This window comes from Nicotiana tabacum, chromosome 12 (assembly GCF_000715075.1).
Source record: "Nicotiana tabacum cultivar K326 chromosome 12, ASM71507v2, whole genome shotgun sequence".
In the NCBI taxonomy this organism is placed as follows: Eukaryota; Viridiplantae; Streptophyta; class Magnoliopsida; order Solanales; family Solanaceae; genus Nicotiana; species Nicotiana tabacum.
This window is the reverse complement of record NC_134091.1, coordinates 9,821,089-9,828,094: the sequence shown is the minus strand read 5'-3', so window position 1 is coordinate 9,828,094 and position 7,006 is coordinate 9,821,089.

Below are 7,006 nucleotides of genomic sequence, written 5' to 3'. Positions count from 1 at the left end.
GGATCCATTACCTACTTTGCCCCTATTATTTTATTAGTAATAAATGTTTTTAGTTTAAAATTTATTTCCCAATTTTTACTTTTTCTTAAATCTTCTTACTACAACGAAAAAGGGAAGGGAATACCACGCCACTAGTGAGATTTGAATCCTCCACCTCAACTATAGTAGGCAAGAAGGAGCTCACCAATTAAGTGAGCTAGCTCTTGATCCCTTCCTATATTTTCACTTACTTACTCAAACAGTCACAATTAATCTTACTACTTTGGCTTAAAGTATAGTATAATTAACCTAATTATCAAGGTGAGAATAAGATGGTAAATATGAATTTGGAAGATGAGCTCAACCTAGTCTCTTCCTATTAATAGCATGTTTCGTTTCACTTTTTTAAGTTGAATCAACCAAAATTTATTATATTAGTCCTTTAATAGATTGGTGTTTTAATCATTTATATACATATAAAATGAATCACTTGTCGAATAATCCCAGTAGTTTCATAATCCAGGCTAAACGAATCCCCAAATATATTTTTTATTTATAGTGTCTAGATATGGTATGAGATTTTTTTAAAAATAAAATGTCAGTCAACCAGCATTTGAGACGTATGACATATAATACGTAAGATACTAATTCGGATCCGATTCACGAATAAAATTGAATGGGAGGAAGAGGGAATGTAGAAAAGATGAGGAAAGACCCCTAATAGTTGGGGTGAATGGATAGGATCTTTTCATTCTTAACCAGAGGTTTCGGATTTGAGTTTGTGAAATGAAAAAAGAATTCGATAGAAAATTTCCCCTTTAATGAGTTTTAGGCTATACAAATTATAATTAGTCGGAAGCCCAATACAAATATTGGACCTCGAGTGAGAAACCAAAAAAAGAGAGGAAAAGACGAGGAAAGTGATCAGTAAGGATTAAGGAGGGAGCTGACCGGGTCCGGCTGGCACAAATTAAACCGGTCGGAAATCATACAGACCAAGCCAGGTTGTAACAATATGAATGGTTCTCATTACCATAGGCATACTTTGGTCTTCATTTAGGGTTACAAATTCTCACTACAAAGTACATATATCGCTGACAGCTACCCTAAAATTTTCAGATTTTGTTCGCACGAGAGAATCTCCCTGCACCCCTTCGAGCTTTCTCTGCACTTGCAAATCTATTTGTTTACCCTTCGAATGGATAACAATTGAATTTAAACGCGGTTTTAAGGTTACGTGGATGATTCAACACAAGTAATCAAAAATGTTAAATAAACAAATTAAAGATAAAATGAATAACCAAACCAGTTGCGACGTTCGGACTTGAGCTGAACAATAGTTTTGTCCTCGACTGGACCCTCGATACGAAGCCAAATATATATAAAAAAAAGTGATTAAAATAAGAACTTTTCAATAGCTAGAAAAGCAGAGAAATAAGTTTGTATTGCCTTGATATGTGTGTTATAATGTGTCTATTGAATAAAAAACTTTCCCTTTATATAATAGGAGTTTCATTCCTAGTATAATTGTAAAAGAGGTAAAAATCTTCCTTTCACGTCAATCACTAATACACTACCGACATCGGGCGAGATCTGCGCCGAGATATTCGGTTGGGTGCGGATATCATGGCCCTCTGTTAGTCATGTGCAACTATTTGTAGTGCTTTCCGAGGTCTTGGAGCTCATTCTGGGTTCGGGGTGTGTTGTCTTGTCAGGCCCGGTGGCGAGTACCCCATTCCAACCTCGATTCAAAGAGTTCTCATATTCGGTCTCTATCCCGTACGTTCATACTTCTTACTTCTTTGACTTACCGGGAAGTCGTGGTGTGCGCTAACCCCAAGTTCACCCGTATACAGTTAGTCCCCTCGTTTCTCAGAGAGTAGGTCCACCGAAATGATAGATGAACCCCGGCTCCTTCCTTTGTACGTTACAACCGAGATGATAAATAAGTGAAAATGCCTCATCAGTCGCGTTGTTCTGACTTCGGACACGTGTCGATCATCGGCTGGTCACCTCTGAATATGAAACGTCGCGTATTGATTACATTTTCTCCTATAAAAGCTTTGACCTTTGTACTTCTTCTACTTTTCGATCCTAGCTTTTACCTTCGAATTCCCTAGCGGCTATCAGCTCTTTCAAATCTTCATATCCTTATCTTTGATCTTCAAATCTTCATAATTGTTCTTAGGTTTCTACCCAGATCTTCATCCTACCTTCAAACCTCCATACTCTTTTCTTCAAACCTTTATACCTTTCCTTCAAATCTTCATATTTTCCAGATCACGATGGCTAAGACTTCCAAATCAGTTCCTCAGAAGGCTGCCTATTCATCTTCCCACCCGGCCATAGATGCCGAGGCGGCTGTTCCCGAATTGGTCGCTCTCGAGGAGGCTACTCTTGAAATAGTTGCTCCCGAAGTGACTTCTCCTGAAACGGCCCCAGAACCCCCCATGAAAAGCCTTATACCTGGGGGATGTTCAATCGGTGACGATTTCAAGGTCGAGAAGGCCTCAGCCAAACAAGACCGAGGTGAAGGAGCATTGAGATACATATGCTCCATTACCGAAGATACCCTTCCCATAATCTGAGGGGACTGCAAATGGGAAGGCAAGGATGTGGTAGTCCATGGGCCTAAGGACGATATTACTATCCATGTGGAGGGGTATTTAAGTGTTTACACTTACCCCTTCATGTTGGGCCCGGTAGACCCAGTAGTTTTGGCTGTTTGCAAGAGATACGAGGTGTGCCTCGGGCAAATCCACTCGTCTCTTTGGAGGATCGTGATCTTCCTACATTATTTTATGAACAACATTGAATCTCCTCGGTTCACCCTCGACCACCTACTCCGTTTATACACTCCCCGAATTTTTTGAGGGGGGCTAATCAAGCTCATTTGCCGGGCCAACAAGGCTCCCTTTTCAAGCATCGACGAGGATCGAGACCGAAGCTGGCAGGGGCACTTTGTTCGGGTAAAAATTGAAGATTTTACCCCTCCCGAGTTCCTGCCATTTCTTGAGAAGTGGAATGCATCTCATAAGTGTAGTTCTTCCTTAAGTGTCAAGTCTCCTTTGTTTCCTTTCTCACTATTAGTATTTGTGGTCATGCAACCGTTGCCCGGGTCCCCATGCAGTTCCCCGGCTCAAGGAGTGTATCGAAGGCATCTGCAAGCAGATGTCATACTTCGAGCACGTGTGGCGCAAGCTTTCGAAGGGCAGATGGGAGACTCATTCTCATGGTAAGGCTCTCCTCTGAATAGTTATTACTATGCCCCAAACTTACGTAATGCTGACCTTTTCTCTTTCCTTCGCAGGTTTGCCTAAGACCACCGAACTTAGGTGGCTGGAATGGTCGAGGATGCGTCCTTATCCGTTGATCCCTCCGTTATGGGACAGCCCAGGGCTGCCACGTGGGAGAAGAAGAAAAGGAAAAGAAAGTCCTCGGGCTCCCTGGGTCCAGAGGTGAAGCCAAATAAGAGGGTGGCTTCCCGGGCTGGTAAGCCCAAGAAGAATACCAACTCCCGGGTGACGGTCTCATACTCACTTCGTCGGCTTAGGGATGAGTCTGAAGAAGTCGACATCTTTGTCGCTCACGGATCGACCCCTGTCGGGGAGCATGCGGCAATCGAGGAAAAGAGCAACGAGGCTGATCTCTTTCCGACTTGAGAGGCCAAAGTGGAGACGGGGGTTAAAACCTCCCGAGAAGCCGCTTTTATTCCGAAAGAGGCGACCAGTGTGATAGACATCATTGAGACGCCCTCCTATAATGAGTCCATGCTTGAAGAGGCCTAAACGGGTAAGGAAAGGTCAAGTGAAAGAGTTAACGGCGCAGACGACCCTCTCCACTCCTTCTTAGATAGCGCAAACATATCCACTTTGGAAGACTTTTCCGGGCTAGGCGGCCTGGAGATCCCGAAGAAAGACACGCCTTAGAAAGCTGGCGGTCCGAGTTTGAGCCTAAAACTGGTGAAGCAGTTTCCTGCTCCAAGTGTGGACCATGGCCGCAAGAGAACATTTATTCTTACAGTACCGAAGGATGCTCAGGTTCTATCCGCTCCAGTGGGCATAGCCATCTATCTTCGATGCCTGGTAACCGTGGAAGACCAGGCAAAAATGAACGAGGTGGGTGCGTCGAGTCTCTTCAAGGACGCGCAGCAGGCGCTGAATCGGGTAAGGCATCAATACTCACTCGTGAATTCCATTTAGGTTTTGATATCTCTTACTATGTTTGTTGTTTTGTAGGCTTCAGTGCTTCATCATGAGAGCTTCCTCCAGTATCGCTTTGAAATCAACCAGCTCGAGTTGGAGCTCAAGGAGTAGGTTCGAAAGAAGGACATGTACAGGCTTTTCAGTGAGCAACAGGATGGGGCCGTCAAGGATCTTCAGGCCGAGCTGGATGGGGCTCAAAAGGAATCTTCAACCCTGAAGCGGGAACATGTCAACCTGGTTAAAAAGGTAAAGGTCTTTGAGGCTAAAAAATGAGGAGCTAGTCGTGGTGACTAACAACACAACCTCGCAGGTCCAACAGAAGATCGAGTTGATCGACCAACTCCGAGCCGAGATGGACGAGGTCCAGGCCATGGCCGACAGTGGAAAAGCAAAATGGACCTGATGGCTTGGGAGAAGGAAACCGCTAAGGCGGATCTGGCATTGGTTGAGAACCAACTCTGGGTGGCGAAGGACCAAGTTGATAAGTGGTCTCAGCTGAATAACAATCTCCGAGCACAGCTGAGCTAGGTCGTCGCAGAGCAGGATTCCCTCGGTAGAGAATATGAGGTAGTGAAGTCCAAATTGGATACAACCTCTGCCGATGCCGAAGAAATGGTGGCCCAATACAAGTCTGGCGTGGAGGCATCCGAGATCTACCGGAAGGCAAAGGACGAATATATGAAGTTGTTGTACCGAAGAGAGACCTTCAAAGAGATCCACGTCCGAGGTTTTGACCTGTCGGCTGAGATTGAGGAGGCCAAAAAGCTCGAGGCCAATGCAAAGAAGCTTTACGAGCCTAAAGGTGTCGAAGGTTCCGAGGGATCCAAGGGATCCGAAGGCTCCAACGGTTCTGGCGACGAGTCTAGCCCTGGTGAAGACCAGTCATAGATGCCTTAGTACTCTTTTAGTTTTTGTTATATATATATATATATATATATATATATATATATATATATATATATATATATATATATATATATATATATATATATATTTGTTTATTTTGATTCCATTATGTCGAGCCTTTGTAAATATATTTTAGAATATATATGAAATTTTCCCTTTTTGGCAATATCTTGTCTTTACTTTTCCAGCATCTTTTCATAATTTCTATTCATGTAATGTTTCTAATGCCTTAGCATAGAATCAAATGTAGTTATAGGGCATTCGTTATTTAGAGGTTCAAACACGGCTTGACCTCGATACAACTTTGTTTGCTCGAGGCTTCAAAAACTCAGTATGACCGGGAGTTTTTTCAAGATGCCTAAGCGAATTTTAGACGATATTTTTGCCGAGGGTAAACTTTTAGCAGGCTTTGAGTTCTTATAAAGGCCTTACTTTTTGATTACGGGCTTCGGACTGAAAGTACAAGAGGGGGTTGGGGGTGAATTGTAGCCAATTTGAAAATCTTAGTTGACTATATAGGAAATCAGTCGACTATACTTTACACAGTGATTGGTCGCAAGAAAAATAAACTGAGCAGACAGAAAAGTAAAGGAGGCACAATAATTTTTATACTGGTTCAGTATCCATATGGTACCTACATCCAGTTCTCTTGGGTCATAAGGGTTCTCTTAGATCTTCAGTAAGAGTTTACAACAATGATAATTTTAGTACGTTCACCACCAACGATATACAACAATAATGTTTCTTTTTAATGTTGACAGAACTCTCATTTTTTTTTTCTAACTCTTCCTATCTTTTGCGACACTTATAGACTCAAGAATATAGTGTTTGTACTAAGAACTAGAAAGATGTAGAAACAGATGATGTAGTTGCGTGCCTTTCGATGTCCTTCTACTTCTTCCTTTATAGCTTGATGAGTCTTCTGTTTCCTTATCTTCTGGGATTGTATGGCAGTAATTATTGGAGACCTTTTATTGTGAGGCATACATATCTAAGAGTGAGACCCAAGGGTAGCCTTATAAATCTAGCTTGAAAGGGTAACTACATTCATCCTTAATCTTGACGAATTGGTTCCTCATTTCTCCTTGATTAGAGCTTCTGTAGTTTGTTCTTGATTTGTTTTCTAGCTGTGATTAGCTCTCTTTCCGTTCTTGCGCGCTTGAGAATCTTTGGCAAGGTTGATTGATTGACTTTCCTTCTTTGTTTTTTGATTGATTGATTCCTTTTCCATTAGATGAAAAATTCAAAATACATAGTCGTTGAGTATGATCTTCTTTCCTTTCGTCAATGTTGTTATTGTCCAAATCTGCACACAATGAGATGTAATTAGGCAAGGATTCTTTAGATTATTGAACATTATTAAAATTTTAAACTTAACAATCTTTCCCTTTTTTGATGATGACATTAATCTAAAAAGAGTTTGACTACTTTAGGGGGTACTTCCCTTTTACGAGTGTACTTCTGCTCCCCCTGTCTTGGAGCTCTTCCTTATTTGTTGCTCCCCCTGTCTTTGTACTATTTTTCTTCTCCCACTTTGACATCAATCAAAAAGACTAAGAAGAACAATATCTAAATAATAGTACTAGTTAAGCAGGCAAAAAATATATACAGCTAGTAGTTATACTGGGCATAGTCGACTGACATGCCCATCCAGACACAACAAAAAAACAGTTTTAACCTCCACCACATAAAAATAAATAAAAGAATTATCTAAACAGCCCAAACACTTAATTTTTTACAAGAAAATACTTCAGGGTGTTGATCACTTTGGTGCATAAATATTCATAGGAGGCATCAATATCTTTGGTAACTTTGGTTAGCTTCTCAGTTACATCCTGCATAGCCCTGATTCCTTGCCTCTTTGTGACTTGGAGAGTGATCCTTAGCCTAGCCACATCTGCTCCAGTTTCCTTGGT